The sequence below is a fragment of the Bombina bombina genome, chromosome 2 (assembly GCF_027579735.1).
Source record: "Bombina bombina isolate aBomBom1 chromosome 2, aBomBom1.pri, whole genome shotgun sequence".
NCBI classification, from domain to species: domain Eukaryota; kingdom Metazoa; phylum Chordata; class Amphibia; order Anura; family Bombinatoridae; genus Bombina; species Bombina bombina.
Genome location: NC_069500.1, coordinates 224,152,985 through 224,179,040, shown reverse-complemented (window position 1 = coordinate 224,179,040; position 26,056 = coordinate 224,152,985).

Here is a 26,056-nt window from a genome sequence, read left to right as displayed (position 1 = left end):
GGACATGATAAGCTGTAGTGATCATGTCCGCCTGACATTGCTGAATGCCAACAGCATATGCTGTTAGCATTTAACATTGCACAAGCAGTTCTGGTGCTTGTGCGATGCCGCCCCCTGCAGAATCGCGGCCAATACGCTAGCAGAGGGTGTAAATCAACCCAATCGTATAGGACCGGGCGGATTGATGTCTGCAGCCTCAGAGGAAGCGGACCAGTTAAGGAGCAGTGGTCTTAAGACTGCTGCTTCATAACTGCTGTTTCTGTCGAGAAAACAGGGGCATCAGGGGCTATTCGGCCCTTGATAAATCGGCCCCCAAGTGTTTTCCCAGTTTCCGTGCTTAAAGGACACATTTTTGCTCATTATTGGTTTTACTTTAAAGGGACATTGTACAAAGGAATGGGGTAACCAGGCGCCAACTAACGGAGGCTAGGTGTGGGAAGATTACGGTAAAAATCAACTTCAATTTTAATATAACAAATAGTTAAAACAATGTCAACAATGGGTAAAGTTAAAAACAGTAATAGTTAAAAACAATATACACAATTGTAACTCCTTAAATCATGGATCCATGAGAATACAATGCAATGATAAGATATGATTGTGATAGGTCTAAAAAGACATGGTACAATAGGTAGGATGCATAGATAAACTCAATGAATAAACTGGATAGAGCTGATTCTGCAACAGGTTATGAAGTCAAATAATAATAACAACTAGTGTCCAAAAAATATAGTGTCCAAAAAATTATATCCAAAGGTAAATCTAAAATTAATATCCAAAAAGAAAAAAAAAATTTGCGTGAAAAATGTGAACAAAATTAGTCCCAATCCTCGGTGTGTGTTGGAAATATGTCACAAATTGTGTCCCAAAAACACTCCAAATGAAATGTAATCCAAAAAATATGAAGCAAAATTATGAAGCAAAAAGATGAAGCAAAAATATGAAGCAAAAATGTAAAAGGGTGCAAAAAAATACTAGTGAAGTGATACAATCCAAATTAAAAGGGAAAAAAGAATGTGTTGAAATGAGTCTTGATAAAGGCCTAGATAGGCCGAAACACGTAGACTGGCAAGCCTATTTCTATTGGAGTCATCATTTATGAACTTGCTACACATTGTTTGTATTTTTCTTTCCACAGGTATTTTTTATATAATTTTTTTAGCCATTTTTTCACCTATGGTTTCCTCTCACATCTTGTGAATTCACCCCTCCATAGCGGAAGAAACAGGGAATAAAGGTTTCAACACATTCTTTTTGCCCGTGCAGTGTTTGCTTTTATATACTACTATATATATATATATATATATATATATGTCAAGTTAACTTATGTAGCAATTACTGAAACTTCGCTATCTTCCTCTGATACTGCTTCTATTGCATTCTCACGCATGGTCCCACACACCTAGGCCAGATAAGAGACATGATGGCGGTGTTGGGATCTTGCTCTCCCCCTCCTGCTCCTATCAGTACCTATCTCCATTTCCATCTCTCTCCTTTTTCTCCTTTGAAGTCCACTGCATTCACCTGTTCTCCCACATCTCTCTCCAAGTGTCAGTTATCGATCGCCCCCCTGGACCAACTTCCCAATTCCTTGACAACTTTGCTGCCTGGCTTCTTCACTTTCTCTCTACAAATACACCTGCTCTAATTCTGGAGGACTCCAACATCCCCATTGATAACCCATCTGCGCCTGCTGCCTCTAAACTTCTCTCACTCACTAACTACTTGGGCCTCTCACAATCCACCCTATTCCCTACTCACCACAATGAACACTCTATCGATCTGGTATTCGCTGATTTCTCTCTGATGTCACCTGTCACCCATTTCCCATCTCAGACCACCATCTGCTAACCTATAATCTTAATATACAGGCTAAACCTACTTCTACCCCTTGCCCCTGCACCTGTAGAAATCTGCACACTATGGATCCTTTCCAACTTTCCAACCTTATTCAAAATGCCTCCCCACTCTTCCCCGATATCCTACCCTGACCTTGCTACAACCCACTATAACAATACTCTCTCTTCTGCACTTGATACTCTTGCTCCCCCCCCAACTATGCAAAGCCCCACATCATCAGCTCCAGCCCTGGCACACTAAGCAATCACGCCACCTACAAAAATGCTCTCACACTAATGACATGCCTGGAGGAAATCCCGCTCTAAACCTGATTTCATCCACTATAAGTTCATTCTTTATTCTTACACCTCTGCCCTTTATTTAGCTAAGCAAACCTACTTCTCTAATATCTACTGATGCCTCAAACCATTAATGACTCTTCTCCATCTTCAACTCTCTCCTCTACCCACCTGCACCATTCCTTTCATCTGCCTTTAGTGCTCAAAACCTGGCATACTACTTTTTCAATAAAACACTTATCATCCAAAGCAGCATCCCAACACAAGCCATCAATCTCACATCTTCACCTCCATTCACCCCTTACCACTCTCTGCACCCTCCCCCCAACCACTGAGAATGAAGTGGGACCCTTATTGTCTTCCTCACACCTCACTACCTGCCCAATTGACCCTAATACCTTCTCTGCCTTCCACCCTCACTTCAGCTCTTACTCACATATTCAACCTATCCCTTTCTACTGGTTCATTCCTATCTTCCTTCAAATATGCAAAGGTAACTGCCATCATCTAAAAAACCCTCCCTTGACCTTAATTCTCCTGCAAACTACTGCCCCATATTTGTAATGCTCGTGGGATACTCCTCTATCAGACTGAACTCGGCCAGTAGTCTTGTTATCCCGGCGTTGAGCCGGAATGATAGGGAATATCCAAGAGCAGAGTAATATTGAAAAATGAGATAAATGGCACTCACCACAGGCCGGACAGTCCTTGGCAGCAACAGACAGGAAACCAGAGACAAACCAGTAGGGTCATCAGGCAGACAAGGTTTGGCAACAGTAAGGCAGTCCAGGGGTAAACCCCTAGGATGGTCAGGCAGGCAGGGCTTGGCAACAGTAAGGCAGTCTAGGGGTAAACCACTAGGATGGTCAGGCATGCAGGGTTTGGCAACAGTAAGGCAATCCAGGGCAGATAGGGCTTAACAAGTAGAGTGGTCAGATAGGCAGAGTTCAGCAACAATATCAATCCAGCAGTTAAGAGTTAAAGAAGCAGAATGGTAAGACAAGCAGAGTTCAGCAGCAGTATCAATCCAGCAGTTTAGGGCTAAAGAGCAGAGCAGCCAGACAAGCAGGGGTCAGCAACAAAATAACAATCCAGCATACAAATCAATAACACCCAGGAGAACAGTAAGTAACACCTATACTTGGGCAGTGATAGGTAGGACTGAAGTTACTTACATAGGTGCAGGATTTGTGCCACAGGAGATCCAGACCGGCTTCTGAAGGAGGAAGCGTGAAGCAATGAAGTCACCACCGCACGCAGAGAGGAGCCGACTCCCCCCTAGGAAATGAGGAGACAGCAGGCGCCACATCCCTAGAAACAGCTAGAGCTGCACAGCGCAACATAGACCCTTCTCAAAGGTTCCCTCTGGAAAACCAGAGTCGGCCTCAAAGGATGAGCAGCATGGAATCTAGAGACCAAGGATGGAGCATGCACATCACGGGCAGGAACCCAGAAACGATTTGCCACAGAAACGAGTAACCCTACCAATGTACCAGATACTGCAGTTGTCTGCACCTGTATCTGGAGTCCAGGATCTTAGCAACCTCATATTCAGGGTCACCATGGACCAGGAACGGAGGAGGAGTTTGGAGCTGGCTATATCTATTCTTTATGTAAGGCTTGAGTAGTGAGATATGGAAGACTGGGTGTATGTGCAGAGTTTTGGGCAAGGCCACTTTGTAGGCAACAGGAGACAGTCTTTTCAGGACTTTGTAAGGACCAATAAACCTAGGCCCCAATTTGTGACAGGGTTGACGTAGACGAATATGTCGAGTAGAGACCCAAACACATTCACTTTCTGAGAGGGCACGTATAGAAGCTCTATGACAATCAGCAAACTTCTTATATCTAGAAACAGCTGAACGTAGCTGAGAGCAAATACGTTGCCAATGAGTGGTGAGTTCAGTAACGTGTCGGTCTGCAGCAGGAACCCCAGTGGACTGAGCAGAAAGAGGGAAGACACAAGGTTGATACCCTGTGGCTTGAAATGGAGAACATCGAAGAGAAGAGTGCCAATGTGTGTTTCTTTCCAGCTCCGCTAGGGGTAACAACTCGGACCAGTTAGTATGGAGAGCGTTGACAAAGGCTCTTAGATAAGCCTTAAGATCCTGACTTACTCTCTCAGTTAGATCTTTGGTCTGAGGATGGTAGTCAGAAGACAAGGAAACAGTGGTTCCAATCAATTTACAAAAGACTCTTCCAAAAGGTAGAAATGAATTGTGGACCTCTGTCGGAAAATATATTCACAGGAATGCCATGAAGTCGTACCACATGCAGAAGGAAAAGAGACAATAATTCTTGGGCAGAAGGCAGTTTTGTTAGGTGTACAAAATGAACAAGTCTGGAAAAGAGATCCACCACAACTCAGATAACTGTATAGTGGTCAGAAGGAGGAAGATCCACAACGAAATCCATTGTTATGTGTGTCCATGGTTGTTTTGGAATGGACAATGGTTGGAGTAAGCCTGGAGGCAAGGATCGGGGAGTTTTGTTGGCAGCACAAGTTGTACAAGGTTTTACATAATCCTGAGCATCAGCCTTCATAGTAGGCCACCATACGTGTTAGGAAAGACGGTTAAAAGTCCTTGTCAAACTAGGATGTCCTGAGAGTTTACTGTCATGAGCCCAGGACAGTATGGGAGTGCGTAGGTTCAGAGGTACAAAAAAGATATCCGAAGACACGGGGGCTTCTGGAGATTTATTAGACTGGGCACGTTGCAGTCTTTGAAGAAGGGTGGTATTCAATTGAGCAACCACACAGGAGGGAGGTATGATATGTTCAATAGGAGCTTCAGAGGAATCACTTGAGTGAGGAAACTGATGGGAAAAGGCATCTGCCTTCTTGTTTTTGGTCCCAGGAAGTTAAGAGACCACAAAGTTAAAATGGGTCAAGAACAAGGCCCACCTGGCCTGTCGAGGATTGAGTCGATGAGCAGTCTCTAGGTAAGTCAGATTCTTGTGGTCGGTGAGAATCTGAATGGGATTAGTTGTGCCTTCTAACCAATTACGCCATCTTAATGGCTAAGAGTTCATGATTACCCACATTGTAATTCCTCTCTACAGGAGTAAAGCGTTTGGAAATAAAAGGCTACAGGGTGCAACTTGGAGGTTAAAGGATCCCTTTGGGTTAGAACTGCTCCAGCCCCTATCTCGGAGGCATCAACCTCTAAAGTGAACTGTAGGTCAGGATCAGGATGGCAGAGCACATGAGCAGAACAAAAAACCTTTTTAAGACGAGTAAAGACATATATGGCCACAGGGGGCCAATGTTTACAGTCTTTGTTTAGTTTTGTCAATTCTGTGAGTGGAGCGACTGTTTGGGAAAAGTTCTTTATAAACTTGCTGTAATAATTGGAGAACCCCAAGAATCTCTGCAATTCCTTTAATGAAGTAGGTTGGGGCCACTCTAAAACTGCGGTGAGTTTAGCAGGATCTATGGCAAAACCTTCTTTCGAGACGACATAGCCAAGGAACTGGATCTAAACTTGGTCAAACTCACATTTTTCTAGTTTGGCTACTAAAGAATTGTCCCTGAGACATTGAAGTACCTATATCATGTGCTTATGATGCTTTTCCTGAGTGGAAGAGAAGATAAGGATATCATCAAGGTAGACAATGACAGTTCAATTGAGGAGGTCACAGAAGACATCGTTGACAAATGCCTGTAAGACAGCAGGGACGTTACACAGCCAAAAGGGCATTATGAGGTATTCACAATGCCCTGATCTTGTGTTGAAGGTGGTCTTTCATTTGTGGCCTGGGAAGATACGGATCAGATTGTATACCCCACGTAAGTCCAATTTGGTGAAGAAGCGAGCATTCTGGAGTGATTCATAGAGCTCGGTGATCAAAGGAATGGGATAGCGGTTCTTGATAGTTATATTGTTCATGGCCTTGTTGTCAATGCAGGGTCTGAGCCCACCATCCTTCTTACTGACGAAAAAGAAGCCTGCCCCAGCAGGAGAGGAGGAAGGGCGAATGAAGCATTTAGCTAGATTCTCTTGTTTATACTCCTCCATAGATTTTAGAGTGGATAAGTCCTCCCTTTAGGAAGTGGGGCTCTGGGAAAGAGGAAAATTTTGCAGTCATAAGGGCGGTGGGGTGGTAGCACGTCGGCTGCCTTTTTCTCAAACACATCTGCAAAGTCTGTATATACTGAGGGAAGGTTTGGAGGATTCTGTATACTGGCTATGGGGATACAGAGTAGAGGAGTGACTTTAGCAAGGCAGGAATGGAAACAGTAGGTACCCCAGGAGGCCAGTTATCCTTCAGCCCAGTTGAACTATGGATTGTGTATACGAAGCCAAGGAAGACCAAGGATGACAGGCTGTGCTGGGGAATGAATGACCTCGAACGGCAGCTGTTCGGTATGAAGGACTCCCACAGTCAGGGTCAGGTGTGCTGACTCAAAATGGATCAACCCTGAACCAAGGGGGGGGTGCCATCCAGAGTAGTTATTTTGAGATAATGTATTTTCTGCAGAAGAGGCAAGCCAGCGTGAATCATAAAACAGTGATCCAGAAAGTTTTCAGCTGCCCCAGAATCAATGAAGTGTGGACAGTATTCTGAAGGAATGTAAGGGTTACACTTACCAGAATCCGAGTGGAGTGTAGGTATTTAGTAGTGATCATGCTTAGATGTACCCCAATGTTATCCCCTAAGCATAGGCTTTTCCCGGCCGAATGTCACAGTCCTTTAGTTGGTGGGTGTTAGACCCACAATAAATGTGACACTATTGATCAGCCAATCAATGTGATCAGCCAATAGAATGCGACCTCAATCCTATTGGCTGATTGCATCAGCCAATAGGATTTTTCCTACCTTAATTCCGATTGGCTGATAGAATCCTATCAGCCAATCGGAATTCAAGGGACGCCATCTTGGATGACGTCATTTAAAGGAACCTTCATTCTTCGTTAGGACATGGTTTGAAGAGGATGGCTCCGAGTCGGCTGTATTGAAGATGGACCTGCTCCGCTCCGGATGGATGAAGATAGAAGATGCCGCTTGGATGAAGATTTCTGCCACTTCGAGGACCTCTTCTGCCTGGATCGGATGAAGACTTCTGCCCGGATCGGATGACCACTTATGCCCGGCTGGGTGAAGACGGCTCAAGGTAGGGAGATCTTCAGGGGGTTAGTGTTAGGTTTTTTTAAGGGGGGATTGGGTGGGTTTTAGAGTAGGGGTGTGTGGGTGGTGGGTTTTAATGTTGGGGGTATTGAATTTTCTTTTACAGGTAAAAGAGCTGATTACATTGGGGCAATACCCCGCAAAAGGCCCTTTTATGGGCTGTTTGTAATTTAGTATAGGGTAGGGAAATTGTATTATTTTGGGGGGCTTTTTTATTTTATTAGGGGGATTAGATTAGGTGTAATTAGTTAAAAATTCTTGTAATTCTTTTTTTATTTTCTGTAATTTAGTGGGGGGTTTTCCGTAGTTTAGTTTATTTAATTTAATTGTAATTAATTGTAGGTAGTCTAGGTAATTTGTTTAATGATAGTGTAGTGTTAGGTGTAATTGTAACTTAGGTTAGGATTTATTTTACAGGTAATTTTGTACTTATTTTAGCTAGGTAGTTATTAAATAGATAATAACTATTTAATAACTATTGTACCTACTTAAAATAAATACAAAGTTGCCTGTAAAATACAAATAAATCATAAGCTAGCTACAATGTAACTATTAGTTATATTGTAGCTATCTTATGGTTTATTTTATAGGTAAGTATTTAGTTTTAAATAGGAATAATTTATTTAATTGTAGTTATTTTATTTAGATTTATTTAAATTATATTTAAATTAGGGGGGTGTTAGGGTTAGACTTTGGTTTAGGGGTTAATAGCTTTATTATAGTGGCGGCAACGTTGGCGGCGGCAGATTAGGGGTTAATTAATTTAATATAGTTGAGGCGACATTGGGGGGGCAGATTAGGGGTTCATAAGTATAATGTAGGTGGCGGCGGTGTCAGGAGCGGCAGATTAGGGGTTATTAGTATAATGCAGGTGGCGACGATGTCGGGGCGGCAGATTAGGGGTTAATAAGTGTAATATTAGGGGTGTTTAGACTCGGTTTTCATGTTAGGGTTTTAGGTGCAGACATATTTTTTATTTTCCGATACGAATCAATGGGGTTGCGTTAGGAGCTGAACGCTGCTTTTTTTGCAGGTGTAAGGTTTTTTTCACCCAGCTCAGCTTGGTTGAAAAAAGTTAAGAATCAAACAAGAAGGTCCGAAAGAACCTCCAGACACAATCCCTGAATATTCAAGGACAAAAACAGAGAACAGCAGAACTCGAAAAGGAGCGGCTATCAGGCTGCAAGAGGCCAAAGTCCCGTAGAAAATACTCTACTGATGGAGGAGAACAAAGAAAGAAAAAAATTCCAGATCACCTCCTACATAGATCCAAAAAGAACCAAAGAAAAGCCTTAACCAGAACCAAAGTCCCAGAAGGACAAAGGACAAAAGGTAGTATAAGACTATCTTACCATATCAGCTACCTATCACAGAGAAAACTGCACACCCATAGGTCAGAAAAAAAAACCCTGGAGCAGAACAGGAACAGAATAATAACATCTGTTTCTGCCCCAAAAAAAAGCCACAGGCTTCCATCGGATAGTCAGTCAGACTAAACTTCAAACCATAGTAACTAGCCAAACAAGCAGCTAGCAAACTCGCAACAGGACATTCCTGGGAATAGCAAGAGAAAAACTCAGAAAGCAGGGCGAAACAACTTCCCCCCTAATAGAAAACGTGTTAAGGGAGGATAACACCCTGACCAAAAAGAAAAAAAAAACAACTCCCCTCTGTAAGGCCTCCCAATCCAAGTAAGGATGCAACGGATGACAAAATACATGGTCGATGCCCAAGCAGAGCAGTCAGAAAACTTGATCCCTACTCCGCAACAAACAGTCCCATCACAGAAACGACTGCCAATGTCCCAAGGACAAAGAGATACAAAAATCCCTGCATCAATAAGGCTTAGAGATCAGATAATGAATCTCCAACCACGAATATTTCAGGAAAAGAAACAGGAAGGAGGCACAGACAGCCGGAGAGACTAACTCCGGATCCAGGATACCTATCCTCATTACTCCTCAGAAATCTGTAGAAAGGGTATACTGCAGAGAAGAGAAACCCTTGACCCACTGAACTCCTAGAGTCTGATGAGGAAAACCACCTCAGGAGGAGCCAACTGAATAGGCGCAGTAGACCAAATCCTTCCAAATCGAAGGAAAAATGAAGAAAACCCAGGAATAATCCAGGAAAGAAAATCCCAGGAAAAACTCCTCCATCTCTCCTGGGAGAGAAAAGAACCCCCCCACTAGGAACAAGGAGATTTCCTCAGAACTGGGAAAACAAGCCTGCTACTGAACTCTGGACAGATCCAAGACTATTAAAATCTCGAAATAGGAGAACCAAAATGCCAAGTCAAAGACAAGGACTAGGGTAACAACCGGACCCCCAAAACCAGGAGCCGGATCCAGACCAAAAACCCTGCAGAACAACCACAAAGTTACCTGGAACTGAATTTTGCACCAAAGATGATGCATGCCCTACCCCCATGGGGTCTTGAACTCTGATCTCTTATGATGTATCCCAGAGTAGGTCCACTCAGCCCCAACCAGGACTAGCCTGCTGACTAGGGTACAAACAAACTGTTCAAGGGTTAAGTGAAAGTTCTAAACCCTAGTAGGGCTTCGACTAAACAAACAGACAAACAGCAAACAATAAAAGCTCTAAGGCTCAAACATTGTCTCTTAACATTTTTATTTATTTATAGGTTTCTTTATGTAACTTCCGCCGGAACAACCATCACGACCACACATATCAAACTCCCAGAAAAGAAAAAAGGTTTAAGGAAAGGCTATAAAAGTCTCAAGCTCTGGAAAAAAAGAAACACATCCTAACTGGACCAAAAGAAAGTAAGGCCGCACCCACAGGTGAATACCAAGAAGAGGAAAAGAAACACTAACAGGGACAGCCTGTCAGAGACCTGATTCCTCAAGAGCTGATAACTGGGAAAAGACACACAAACAAAGACATTAGGAGTATGATCCACATTCCTCCACTCGTCTAGCGCTGTTCGCCATCAGAATCAGAATACTGAGGATCCGGTGGCAAATGAAGAGTGAAGTCCTCCAAAGCCTCCAATACCTGCCTCAGCATTACACGCAAGTGTGACAGACTGACTCTAAAGGCAAAACTCATCCCCTGTGGGGCATTAGAGGGCCCAGATCCTGACGGCTTTATCCCTGAGGCTTCAGAGGGAACCACTCCCCTAGAAGGAAGGCCCATCTCACTTGGTGCCCCCAGGAAATAAGGACACGGATAAGCTCTACGCTGGCTCTCAGGAAGTTGTAAATGCGCCAACACCACCAATATGGCCATGCACAACTGGGCAGCAATCTCTGGTGGAAAGAAACCTCCTTCCAGAAAAGGGGTAATGGTATTTGGGACAATTGCCTGTGTAGTAACAGAAAAATCCAGGGAATGCACCTCACAGGACACAGAATCCTCAGAGGCGGACGGCTCAGTGGTCTCTAATTTCTCTCCAGAGGGAGAGAAGAGCACTCTTTTATGGCATATGGAACATAAATGATTGGGCTGGATTACCCGGCCTCCAAGCAATCTAAGCAGAGATCAGGATCTGAATCTGAGAAATCCTCCTCAGGAAAATCAGAACCCTCTATAATTTGACTGGGCAAATTTGGACAAAAACAACTGGCACCTCACACCCCCAATGGCTGGGGCACTCACCACCTCCTATGACCCAGACAAGTAGAGAACAGACCCTCTCCACTGACACTCGGGCAAGAATACGGAAATGGAGAATGAAAACGTGACCACTCCCGGTCACGAGGTGCAACCCACAGGCCAAGCAAAAGCGTGCCAGTCCCTACAAGAACTGCGTAGCTCTAAAAACCTATATGTTCTGTAAAGGCCTTAAGCCCCACCATCACTACACATAAGCAGACAGAATCACATAACAAACATGATCAAAATCCCCCACTGTTTAATAACCCCCCTCAGGAGATATTAACCCTATATTCCATAAAAATAAAGAAGTCCCACTGAGACCCTGTGTTCTATCATTACATTATAATCCCACAGAGAAAGGAAAATGAAATGATCTTACCGGAATCTATGCCGTGGAACAGTAACACGGTCCTTCAAGTTTGACAGATAGTAGCATCGCTTCTGACATGGACTTGAGTGAAGTAAAAGCAGGCAGCGAAACTCAGGCAACACTGATTGCTTCTGGAGCTGTTAATATGAGTCGGGATGGTTTTGCAGAAAGACTCTCCCTGCATCTCTGGACTCTAACTTTCATCCATGCTCTCACTGAGAGGCTGACAGGACTACTTAAAACTCCCGTAACATCTTGAAGAGTACTACCCTCCATAAGAGACTACTCTGTAATCTTTCAACACTTCTCTGCCAACCTCCTGTGACAAAAGGCAAAGAATGACTGGGGGATAAGGGAAGTGGGGGAGGTATTTAAGCCTTTTGCTGGGGGGTCTTTGCCTCCTCCTGGTGGCCAGGTTCTATATTTCCCAAAAGTAATGAATGCAGCTGTGGACTCTCCCTGTTTTAAGAAGAAAAATATTTATTATTATTTGCCCTGGGGCTCATGGGTTTTCAGTCTGCTCCTGAGCCTCCCCTTATTATCTCAAGGGAGCCTGCTTTGGGAGGGTTTATATTAAGGGAGGGGGTACATGCCCCGGTGGTGCACAAAATAGAGATGCAGTTCTTACTCTGACCGTACTAACAGTAATCCTTAATATGCAGCCCTGGTTTTACTATGTGCTGCTTCATATTATACCTCTTGCAGGAGGAGGACAGATCAAGGATAGGCAGGCCAAGGCATGAATAGTGGGTTGCATGCAGTATTTTTACAAGAAGCAGCTTGAGTTGTACTGCTGTGTGTAGTGTGTGTGTTGTATGAGTGTGTGATGTGTGCATTGTATGAGTGTGTGATGTGTGCATTGTATGAGTGTGTGTGCTGTGTGCATTGTATAAGATTGTGTCCAAAAATCTTTCAACTGCTTTTATCTATTTTATATTTGCTCTTGAAAAAGACGTTTGCATACTTTGAAATGCGTTGAGCTAATAAATAATTTTTATCTATAGTGGAATATTATTTTGTTCCTTTGCTGTGACATCGCCGGACGTCCAATTTTGATGGAGTAAGTTACTACTTATTCAATTTATAGCAGATTCTACATATTTTTCACTGGAGTTTTTTTCTTGCTCTCAGTTTGTTAAACCACTATTGTTACAAGACATCTGTGGATCACTGCTACTGGACCTCTGTGTGACATACTCCAGACAAGTGGATATCATGCAACTTATGGAGTGAGTATATTGCACTCTTATTAATTGGCTTTTACATACACACCAAGCCCTTTTCTCTTTGTCATCAGAAGGATTATTATACATTCAGCCTGAGTTTAACACTAAAGATCTGCGCCATCTACCACTGAAAATCTACCTTAACCACAGTCCCTGGGGAGAGACTAAAAGAAGGCAGTGGTCTAACCACTAGGAGAGTATTAGTTCTCAGTCCATTTGTAACAGATTATTGTTTTTTTACCATCTTACAATATCTGTACATTGTTTCTTCTGTATTGCATTGTATGAGAGTCTGTGTGTTGTGTGTGTGCTGTATAAGAGTCTGTGTTGTATGTGTGTGCGGTGTGTGTTGTGTGTGTGTGTGTTTGTTGTATGAGAGTCTGTGTTGTGTGTGTGTTGTATGAGAGTCTGTGTGTTCTCTGTGTGTGTTGTATATGAGCCTGTGTGTTGTATGTGTGTGTGTGCTGTGTGTGTTGTGTGTGTTGTATGTGTGTTGTGTGTGTTGTATGAGTGTGTGCGCTGTGTGTGTGCGCTATGTGTGTAGTATGAGATTCTGTGTGTTGTATGAGTGTGTGCGCTGTGTGTGTTGTATGAGATTCTGTGTGGTGTATGTCTGTGTGTTGTATGAGAGTCTGTGTGTGTGTGCTGTGTGTGTTGTATAACAGTCTCTGTGCTGTGTGTGTGTTGTATGAGTCTTTGTGTGTGTTTTGTGTGTTGTATGAGAGTCTCTGTGCTGTGTGTTGTATGTGTGTGTTGTATGAGTGTGTGTGTTATTACATTTTACAACACCTTTTAAGTTTGACTACAATCAGGGATAAAGTATGCACACGTTTTAGTCACTTTTCCAAAAATTGCAACTATCTTGTATATTACTGCAGAAATTTTCTAGCCAAGCATAAAAACATAAATTATGACTTACCAGATAATTTCCTTTCCTTTGATACAGGGAGAGTCCACAGCTGCATTCATTACTTGTGGGAATACAGAACCTGGCCACCAGGAGGAGGCAAAGCCACCCCAGCCAAAAGTTTAAATACCTCCCACACTTCCCTCATCCCTCCGTCATTCTGCCAAGGGAACAAGGAACAGTAGGAGAAATATCAGGGTGAAAAAGGTGCCAGAAGAAAACAACTTAAATTTAGGGCCGCCCACCGGAGAGCATGGGCGGGAACTGTGGACTCTTCCTGTATCGAAGGAAAGTAAATTATCTGGTAAGTCATAATTTGTGTTTTCCTTCTAAATACAGGGAGAGTCCACAGCTGCATTTATTACTTGTGGGAAATTATACACAAGCTAAGAGGATGACCTAACCTGAGTGCACCACAGCCTGCAAGAAAACCAACTCCAAAGGCTTCCTTGACAGAAGCAAAAAATAAAAGGAATAAGAATGTTAGGAGGACCAAGCAGCCGCCCAACAATCAGAAACATAGGATCTCATGTCAGAGACCCAAAAAAAGTCACTGTACTCAAACTGAGAAATAAACCTCTGAGGAGGCTTGTGTCCCACTGTCACTCAGACCCAGCAAAAAAACACTCCTCTACCAGCAAGGAGGAAGTTATCAGCTTCCAAAACCTTGCACTCCTCAGATATGAATATATAAGGAAAACACTGTCTATTCTGATGAAGTCTAACAGAAACCTCAAAGTATGATTCCGTAAAAAAGAAAGAAGCTCTTCCCCCTTGGACAAGGAATACAAAAATCATAGGGAGAAAAAACTCGGATAGCCTTATTAGAAAGGAGACCACAAAAAAGAAGAATGTATTGCAAAGTGCAACACAGAAAACTATGACACGTAGAAAAACAATCTACAGACGAAACAGGTCCTTGAATAAGAATTCAAAGACCACCTCCTGTACAGGTACAAAGGAAACCTGATGTAACTCCTGAAGGATAAATCCAACCCCAAAAGGAGCAAGGAACTGACTTGTCGGTTCAGTCGCAAGCAGAGTCCTGGCCAAAACAACTGAACATCTGGAAGAACAATGAACCTCTGGAACTGGAGTACAAACAGAGAGCAAAAACTGCTTGCGAAAACATATACAAGAGAAAGGAACCACAGCTGGTATCCATCTGCAACCTTCCGCTAGCCAGGCATCTAAGCTAACTCACAGGTTATCTATGCAGACTGCCCCTTCGAACAAGAACTAGTGAGACAAGCCCTCCACCAGCGCCTTCTAGAGGGGAAGAAGAATGCTCCAGGATCCTGAAGCGAGTCAGGACACGCAAGCTCCTCTCAACAAGAAAAGAGGAAGTCCTCCACGCCTAAAATGAGTGACGAGGGACAAGGTACGCGCTAAAGGAAAAGATTGAAACCCTTCAGAAAAACCTTCTCTCGGCTAGGTCAAAGCAACCCCTTGCAATTCAGCCCGGAAGAAAAGAAACAAGGGAACTCTCATGGCAGTGAGCCTCTAACCTTGATTATGAACTCACAGGCAAACATGGAGCAACAGTCTCACTGATGCCCACTCCAGATAGGATTGAGCCATCCTTGAAAAAGAGTGACATGGCCAAAAAGAAGAAGGTTAAGATTAGACCTCCTCAGATTAAGAAAACTGCCACAGCATGATTCAAACTCCAAGTCTACAGCTTGCTAGGCCGGGAACTAGTCTCCTAGGCAACTTAGTCCAGTGAACCTCAGCTAAGAAACTCGATCTGCTTTCCTCTGAAAAACATTCGAAAAACTCTGGCTAGACAGATCAAACGTATGATCGTAAGGCACCTCCGCTCTGGAAGAGCACGCTCAGAAAATGGATTGCTGCAAAGAGCAGTAGTGGACCTCTGCCCACCACCAATTCGAGACCTGGAAAATTTATTTCCCTGTAATAGGAATCAACCTGAGTTTTCAAAGCTGTTGCTCTAACCATTATACTAATTCAGAGCACTCTCACCCTGATGATGGGGAAGAGACCAAGACAAAACTGCCCCGGGGAACTAGGATAAAAGTCCCAACACCGGGAGATCTGGACCGAACACTGGAGAGCGATTCCCGAACCGGTAATCCAAAAGGACCACTAAGACAGAGACAAAAACCCAAGCTTTGTCAAAGACTCGACCTGGGCTGAATCATCACTCCCCACCACAGCGCCAATGAGGTCTAAAGGAAAATTGGAGGACAGAACCTGATGAAGTAATACTAACTTCATAAGCTCTAAGGCAGCAAACCTTCCTGTCTGAAAGACCAAGCCGCATCCAAAGGATCCAACCTGGTGCCAACACCAGGACTCAGGTCTAGGTCCACCTCTGAGGATGGAACCAGCAGGAAGAAAATCCCAAAAGGTCTACTAGCAGATGCTGGAAAACACGGACCACCAAGACTCAGGAGACACTGCAACACCTATAAACAGGCTACTGCCACATTAAACCCCAGATTAAAAAAAAACTTAGGATTCCAGCGAGGTTCCGGAAAAGGAGCAGTCCCTAAGAATCAAACCTGTTTAAACAAGGATGTTTTAAATGGACATCCAGCATCAGAAGCTGGATCTGAACCATCCACCTTCTAGATGTAAAGCCTTAAAAGGCTGTGCAGGGATTTGAACCTGTGGCCCTTGTATGTTGAGCCACAGCCAGTTCTAAATAGACCTCCTAGATAATCACCAGGTTACCCTGGACTGCTCTAGACAGGAAAGATATCCTTCTTCCTAAATCCAGGTAGAGAGAACCATGTATTTTCCCTGAAAAAAAGAGATCTAATAAGCTCTGCTTAAAATCATCTGACCATAAAGGACGGAAAATCCCTCCCCTTATTGGACCAGGCACCAACAGTGTACTGACACAATGAAGGGTACCAGGACAAGACTCCAAAAGTCACCTAGTCTAGAAAGATGGAATGAAAAACTCAACCCTGGCCTCTAGGACTCCCGGACCCATATGCTCCTTCATCAAGTGCCCATCCAGAAGAACCTAAGACAGGTTCTGCCTGTCCTTCGGTATAGATGGACCTGCTCTGTCTGGACCAGAATAACTAGAAAGAGCTCCTTCTCTATAGCAGAAGAAAAGAACAAACTTAGCTGTTACCTAAATCAGGTCCTGCTCGTCATCAAGGGTATGACACGTCTTGTCATAAAAAACATAAACAAATGGCAAATTCTTAAGTTCCAACAGTGCTAGTAAAACTGAGAATAAACAAAATAAAGATAATCTAGATAATCTAGATAATCAAGGGAAACATCACCCCGAACAGAGATCAAGAGGCTTCTATCAGAAGATTCCAACCATCACAACCATCAAAGTCGATACAACCAAAACAACCCAGTATCGAAACTTCTTGTTAAACAAGAGTTTCCACAAGGACTCTGAGCTCTAAAAACGAAAACTATCCAAAATGGTGATTCAGGGGAATTCCTGAAACTGTTCAGGGAAATGAGATTCAGGACTACCTACAGTCTTTTTTTCACAGACCATAGATCCTTACACCCTAAAACATCTGATGGCTTACCTCCTTGTGATATCATTGTTAATTTCCAAAATTTTCAACACAGAGAAACTATTTACAATTACTCAAGAAAACAACCATCCAACATGTTTCAGGGACACCGAATACAAGTGTTTCAAGACCTATCGATGAGGATGCTTAACTTCTCACCTTCATGCTTTGAAGATTCTGTATAGGTGGGGGTTTCCAACCTCTGTGATAGCTGATAAAAATGGAAAAAAATTTGAATGCCTTTTTCCACCTGATGCTGAGCAATTTTGCCAACTATTGGGAATACCACCGCCAGAATCACAAGATTCAACCCCTCAATCATCAACATCAGCCAGACACGAGGCTCCTAAATCACAGAGGCATCCTTGGATGGAATGCACAGCACCGCAGAATAAAAGAAGACAAACAAATACCATTGGTGTTGGGGAAAATCCACCTTGAAAAGGGACACGGAACTATATGATAGTGTTACTAACTTCTGTGCTATGCATATTCGAGATTTCCTTTTTTCAGATACCACTGACACTTTATTCAGTTATTTACTAGTCCTTGACATGTTCGAATTATCTGCTTAGAGACCTAGCTGTTACCGCCACATATATAAATATTGTTAAGTTAGGATTAGTCCTATTGTGTATAGAGATCCCCTAAAGTCACAACTCACTTGAGTTGATGTGCCTGCATAGCTTTATAAAGATCTCACTTAACCACCTATTGATATATGCTATGTGGTAAGGGCTGGTTTGGTTCAGTTGACAAAGTTGATAAATATATATGCAGAAACTAGTTTCAGTATAGACCCAAAGACCCTATTTTAAATATTACTCCTATACAAAATTTCCTCTCGCATTGTACTTCTGCAGAAGCAATTGCTGGACTTGTTGATATGCCTTGTACTAAATCTGAATCTTGAATAATATCATGATGTCAAATGTTATTATCACAATACTTTTATTTTTCTAACCTGGTATTTTTTCTAGGTATCACAGAGACTATATCCAGATATTTATTGTACTATGTTATGTTCATTTTGCTTGAATTTCTAATTGAAGGTCAATGTTACACATATAAGTGCTGCTGAGATAGGCTTAGATGTAATATAGTTTGAGATTCGTATAGGACTTGACTTACTTATTTGGTTGGGTCTATAACTCCCACTGAAGACATATTCAACCTCTTGTTGAAAGTTACACTGTTGTAAAAACTCGCTGGGCTCAATTTGTAAACCGTTAAAATACTCGCAACTGTTAGCCCCTACCCTAAGTATTATTTCTATATAGTGATCCTTCTCATATTGCAATATCGCTGGAGTGAGAAGCAGAAATGCTAATATACCATATATTATAATTGTGTATGATACGCCAAAATGGCACTTACTGATATTAAATAATAAATACTCCTATGGCCCTGATGTCTATACTGAGCTTAAGCTTGTATTAATGCCAAGCATGGTCCACTTCCCTCTAGCCAACTGAACGGCATTATTATAAACTCTGTTAATTTGCTAAGGATTTTGTATTGACTAAGAACAGAATTCCCCCAATATTATCTATAGGTATCATACTTAGTCCCCAGGGACACCCTAAATAGTTTAAGAAATATTCTTACATTTTTGGCGCAGTCATGTCTTTCTCTATTTCTTGAATGTTGAGAGGTTATTATATGTTATGAAACTGCCTTATGCTTCTATGTTATCAATACAAGGTTCGACTGTATTCAAAGTATTTCACCTAGGTTAATAATGGTCCACATGTTAATATAAATTATTTGCTTTTTTTTTTCTTCTCTTCCCTTCCCTTCCACTTTCTATACTCTCCCATCTAATTTTAGTAAACTCATGCCCAGCTTGCCCAAAAGCCTCCACTAACTCTAGATCAGTTCCTTCCCTTTAAGGACTTCTGACATTACAGCAATTTTTTTATTCAACTTTCTACCTCCTACGCTAACTTATTAACTTCCTAATCTATATTAGTTCATCAATACCCTCCTTGCACTTACAACTTGCTCTCCTTCTGATAGTACATATAGCCACAACACATAATGTCTACCCGCATATATGAAGGGTCAATAACCATATAGCTGAAAAGCGCTCAATCGCCCTTTATGACTTCAATAAAAAGAATCTAGACATAATAATGATTCAGGAAACCCACTTTAAGAAGAATTACGAGCCAAAACTTCCATCTAAATATTATGACAAACATTATTTTAGCTCAGGTCCAACTAGACATAACGGCGTTTGCACCTTATTTAAACGCAACACATCATTCGACTTACTACAGCAATTCAACGACCCCGAGGGTAGGATCCTGATCTTGGTAGGCCTTTACTATGGAAAACCCATTACAATCGCAAACATTTACGTCCCAATCAGACCTACTTCCTGCTTCTTTCGCAAAGTCATAAACAAGCTGCTTGACATAGCTAAGGGCCCCATCTTATTAGGTGGGGACTTTAAATTTCCTTCAGACCCTGCACTAGACACCTCTACAGGTCACTCTTATCTAAGATACTCACAGATCAAAAACAATAATGCATTACTTCATTCACTCAATCTATTTGACACATGGATAATGGTACATACATCTACTAAAGATTATACCTTTTTTTCCAACCCACAACGATCATATATGAGACTCGACTATATATTCTGTGATCAAGCTTTTCTAATAAATCTCGTTGACTCATAGATTTCACACACTTCGTGGTCACATCATAGCTTAGTTAAATCTACCTTTAAATGGTCACATAAAACCAGACATGGATTGAACTGGAGACTAAACGAACACATTCTTACAGATACTGAAATCATTGACCAACTAATTAAATATACAGATGAATATTTTCAATTCATTATCTCCTCTGATACAAATGTTGTGAATAATTGGGAATCCTACAAATGTTATATTAGGGGTGTCATTATACAACTAACCGCAAAACTTAAAAAACAAAGATCCGCTCAGTTTGATTCTCTGTCTAGTATTCTCCTAGCTATGGAAAACTCACATAAAAAAGATCTGAAATCCCTGCAAAAGCTGACAGAAGTAAAAGAAGCTAGCGACAATCTTAACAAATTTTTAATTGAAAATGCATATATGCGCGCTATGACAACTAAAGCTAAATTTTTCGCAGAGTCAAATAAGGCGGGGAAAATGCTGGCCAGATTTAAAAAAAAACAGAGACTCAACTCATATATCCATTCCATTAAACATAACACAGGTACAACATACACCAAAAATGAAGATATAACTAATAGCTTTGTAACATACTATACTTCATTGTACAATATTAACAATACAAATGACCAGGAAAAACGAGCTAAGTTGAAATTGTATCTTGACTCAATACATGTTCCATCAATCCCTGAAGACAATCTGACTACATTAGACTCCCCCATCTCCTTACAAGAAATTGCAAACACAATTAAATCCCTTCCGAATAGCAAATCCCCCGGTCCAGATGGTCTTTCTACCAAATTTTATCAGTTATTAGTAGGTAATATTGGCCCTCACATACATGAATTGTTTCAGTCTATAGATCAAGGCCTCACATTCCCCCAGCCCCTCTTAGACGCCATGATAACAATAATTCCAAAGCCAGACAAACCTAAGGACATAGTAAGCAGCTACAGACTGATTTCTTGATTGAACGTCGATATTAACATCTATGCTAAGATCTTGGCAAACCACCTCAATCTTATTTTACCAAAGGTTATCCATCCGGACCAGGTTGGATTCATCAAGGGCCGCAAAGCAAAAAACAATACCACCAGACTACTTCATGCATTATACGCTTCCCATGATCTTAAGAGCCCTCTTGTGCTTCTTTCCACCGATGCTGAGAAGGCTTTTGACAGGGTTGACTGGGATTTTATGTGGTAGGCCCTGTCAAAATTTGGTCTTTCAGACAAATCCATATACAGAGTACAAGCATTATATAATAACCCTCGAGCTATGAGTAAAGTCAACAACACTATTTCCCAGACTTTCCCAATATCTAACGGCACCCGACAAGGGTGCCCATTATCCCCTCTCTTATTCGCCATTATGGTAGAAATATTAGCTATTCAGATTAGAAATAACCCAAATATTACAGGCATCACATTTGGCAATAGTCAACAAACATGACTTCTTTTTGCAGATGACATTATCTTTACTTTACAAGCACCATTAACCTCCCTACCAGCCTTGATACAAGTCTTAGAGACATACAAACAGTTTTCCAATTATTCAATAAATATGGAGAAATCCAGTATTATCCCTTTCCATGTAAACTCAGCAGAATTAGACTATATTTTACATAAAACCCCCTTCTCTGTCACAAACACTCTCAGATACTTGGGATTGTATATCTCAAAAAACCCTCAAGATCTGTTGCACGAAAACTATATGACACTTTGAACCAATGTTTTTTCCTTATTGGACGCATGGCACAAGCAGGGTCACCTTTCCTGGATAGGCCGAGTAAATACAATAAAAATGATGATAATTCCTAAATATTTATATATATTTCAAGCTCTCCCTATAATAATACCGAGACATTATCTACGCACCCAACAAAGGATGTTAGAATCTTTTATCTGGGCATATAAAAAGCCAAGAGTGTCGGGAGGCGGAGCTAGCCTGTGCCAAGATGGACGCAGGCTTCTAGAGCTCCGAAGTGAGGTCGGTTATTGAGGCAGCTAAAGGACAGGGAAAAGAGTCTTATGGCTTGGATCTAATAACCCATAACACCCGGACACCAACCGACAACTAGTGAACTGTCTGGTGAGCAAGACGGAGCTTTTACACACAGCCGACACGGAGTTGAACAGCCGACCACGTGGTCTCTGAAGTTACCGCAACAAGGCTCCGGCTTAACTTATGTCCCCTCTTCCCAGCCCTGCTGCACGACTAAGGTCCGCCTGACACCTGGAAGTCCCACAGAGCCTAAGTTAATTCGGAGGCAGATGGATTAAAAGACGGACACCACTGTCCACTAACCGCAACATGTGAGTGTACTTTCCTTAACATTACAGGCAGTGCCGGGGGACTATCATTCAAATCTATATCTCTGCCCTCAGTAGCTTATTCATGCTCCAAAGGAGATAAACTATCTGTATAACAGGGGACATTATATATATGACTGGCTGCGCTCCTCCACTGCAGCATCAGATAAAACTTTTATCACACTAAGTGCCATCTTTAATGTTGCAAAGAGAGGCTGCAGCGGAGAAACAGAATATATGCCATCCAACCCTTAAATCTAAAATATTTGCACCTGAATCTGCTAAAGAGTGACCGGAGCCATCTGAAACCTGCAGTTCAACTGTTTTGAAAGGCTGCACTTTGTTACATTCAGCGCCCTCTTTCTTATTGCATTCTCCCCTCATGGCATCAAAAAAAGGGCTCAGAGTTGATAAATCCGGTAAAGGGCCTAACCCAGCACCACCAAAAGTACACTCCTTCTTTAAAAATATGGAAGGCTCTGCACCGCAATCTCCCCCTCTTTTACATGACACAGTGAACACTTTAAACACTACTGAAAGCCAAACTGAAAGGGATACCACTCTCACAAAAGCAGACATTATGTCACTCCCCTCAAAGGAAGATTTTACTAGTTTTATTTCGCAAGTAAGCTCTATGATAAAGTCAAGTCTTTCTGAAGTTCTGAACTGAGATTGGCAACAGGATTATGCATCTTGAAGAGGAAGTGGAACACACTGATAGAATCTTAGATCAGCAGATCCGTCATTCCACCCAAAACTCTACCCTCATTCAACAACTACAGGATCAAGTCGAGGATCTGGATAACAGAGGCAGACGCCAAAATATTAGGATTCGTGGCGTACTAGAATCCATTAAATCTGCGGACTTGCTGCCCTTTCTTCAAAAGCTGTTTAATGAATTAATGAGAGGGGACAACCACAGCGGAAACCCTGCTGAATACCAACTGGATAGATTCCATCGAGCCCTTCGGCCGCCACCTAAAGACTCAGCACCGCCACGAGACATCATCCTCAAATTTACAAGCTTCAAAGAAAAAGAAAGTATCTTATCTGCGGCCAGGAAACAAGCCCCCATTACATTTGAGGGCCATGCCCTCCAATTTTTCGCAGACCTCAGCCAAATGACATTAACCAAAAGAAGAGAAATTAGGCCACTTACAACGCACTTAAGGGAATTGAAGATCCCCTATCGTTGGGGATTCCCCTTTTGTTTAAAAGTCATAAAGGACAATGCTACAATAACTTACAGATCTCAGGAAGATCTGGACACCTTCTGCACCCAGCTGGGAATCAAACCCCCAGAACTACCTACAATTAGAGATTCTAGCCATGAACCACTGGAACAGAGACCCCAACGTCAAGAATGGAGCAGAGTCTCTCGCTATAAAAGAAATAAAACAGCAAACAAAAACTTGTCACCGGAACAGGACAGAGACACTTGATTCTGTAACCTAGCCCATTCTATTTGCAAAAATCGGTAGCCCCTGCCCCCCCCTGGCACTCTCCCTGCTACCATAGCCTATGGAGCCTCCCTTGTGTTACACTCCTTTAGCCCTCCATGAACGCTGTAACATCCTATGCTCTATTTGAATTGGGACAATAATCAACTATAAGCTTCTAACCAGTTGTCCCTCCTACCATGAACCGTGGTTTAGAGTACTTTCTGATCATCGTCAAGATGGTCCATGTTGCATGCAGCTAAAAATGTTTTAAAACCTTTGGTTCATAGATGAGTAGTATGTTAGATATGTATGTCTAATTAAAACTTTTCCTGTTTGAATACATATCAGTTAACCAACCTGCTACCAAGAGCTGTAGCAATCACTTTTTTCCTCCTTTAGGAATATCTCCTAGGAGAAACTTATGAGTATCGTTTTCCTTAAATTGTTTTTCCTTTTATGTTTTACCCTGTTTATTGTTGTATTGTTTACATGTGCTTCTCTTCATTCCAGAATGGTCATTGTTTCATATTTCTCTCTACCCTCCCCCTTCCCAACCCTACATTCCTTGTGGTCAGCCCGGGTTCTTAGTAGTATTGAGGATTCAGCAAGTCAGGTAAGCCATAATTCCTATTTGCTGTTAACAAACACTACTGCAGCACATAATTCTACCCTTCAGACCTACAACATTGCTTCAACCATACATATTATCCTATGGCAACCCGTTTGTTAACTATAGTCACACAGAATACTAAGGGCCTGAACTCCCCGACCAAACATTCTGTTGCATTAGCATGGTTTAAACAGTCAAAGGCAGATATCGTTTTTGTGCAGGAGACCCACTTCCCCAAGGACTCACCTCCTACGCTAGCAAGCAAGGATTACCCAATGGGTTTCTTTGCCCATAACATAAGAAAAGTGGGGGGAGTGGGGATTCTGATCAGCAGACATGTCCCTTTCCAACTAAACAAAGTTGAGGTAGATCCAGGAGGCAGATGGCTTATAGTTGCAGGACTTTTCCACAACAGACCACTCACGTTAGCTAATATTTACGCTCCCAACACCAAGCACACCAAATTCTTTAAGACCTTAAAGCGACATCTCCTCCTAAACCAGACTGGACCGTTGATTTTGGCAGGGGACTGTCATATAGCACTTGACCCTACATTGGACTGCTCCTCGGGCCGAAGCAGCGTTTCCCCTAAGACCCTATCAGACACGACATCCCTAATTCATCAGCTAGCATTGATTGATGCATGGCGAATGCGGCATCCCTCTCAACACTCCTTTACCTTCTACTCCAATCCCCATAGAAATCACTCCCGAATTGACTATATCTTAACAGACCAACTTCTTTATGACTCAGTCAAGGAGGTGGACATTATCCGAACAACTTGGTCTGACCATGCCATGGTCTCCTTAAGCTTAAAATGGTTAAATGCCCCGATATCTCCATATATGTGGAGATTAGATGAGTCATTACTTAAAGACAATGCTTTGACTAGGAGGTTGGAGGAGACTATTGCAGAGTACTTCAGGCTTAACAATATAGATGATATCTCTCCCCACACTCTGTGGGAGGATCATAAGTCGGTGCTGAGAGGCGAGTTCATTAAATATAAAGCGGGGAAAAAGAAGCAGTATAGGACCCGACATAATAGTATCCTTAGGTCCATTTACACCCTAGAGAGGCGTCACCAGGAGGCCCCCCGAGATGTAGCACTATCTAGCCAGCTTCGACATCGCAGAAATGAACTCAACCAATTGCTATATGCAGAAGAACAAACCAGAGCCCTATACCTTAGGAAATTACACTTAGCTAGATCTAATAAAATAGGCCCGTTGTTAGCTAGAACCCTTAAAGAGCGTAAACTCCACTCTTACATCCATAAAATACTAGATGATTCTGGGAGCTCTGTAGTGGGTAGCCTCTCAATAGCTGATGAATTTAAGTATTATAGTACACTGTATATCTTATCTACCCCACGCGCAGCAAGCACCCCACTCGCAACAGAAAAATACATCGCGGAGGCCTCACTCCCTAATATGCCTAAAGAAATCTCTGAAGCCTTAGACAGCCCTATCTCATCTCAAGAAGTGGCAGACGCTATTAAATCTCTTCCTTCCCACAAGAGCCCTGGTCCTGATGGCTTCAGCAACATGTATTATAAGCAGTTTAAGAATTTGTTAATCCCACATCTCACGTCCCTATTTCATTCTATAGATAATGGTGCGAAATGGTCTAAGGGCTCTCTTGAAGCACATATCTCTGTCATAGCTAAACCTGACAAAGACCCCACATTAGTGGGCAACTACAGACCAATCTCCCTATTAAATTCTGATTTGAAAATTTATGCTAAGATCCTTGCTGCCCGAGTCAACAGAATACTTCCTCAAATCATACATTTCGATCAATCGGGCTTCATACCAAGGAGAGAGGCCTGAGATAATACCATTAGGGTTCTGCACTTGATCGAACAGTCCAGCCGGTCGAACGTACCATCTATCCTTATCTCTACAGATGCTGAAAAAACGTTTGACCGGCTGGACTGGAACTTTCTGAGACAGTGTCTTGGGGCCTTTGGTTTTGGCTCTGTCATGATTCAAAGGATATTTAGCTTATATTCCTGCCCCACAGCTAGGGTTCGCACAAACGGGACTATGTCTGATAGTTTTAATATACAAAACGGCACGAGACAGGGGTGCCCTCTGTCTCC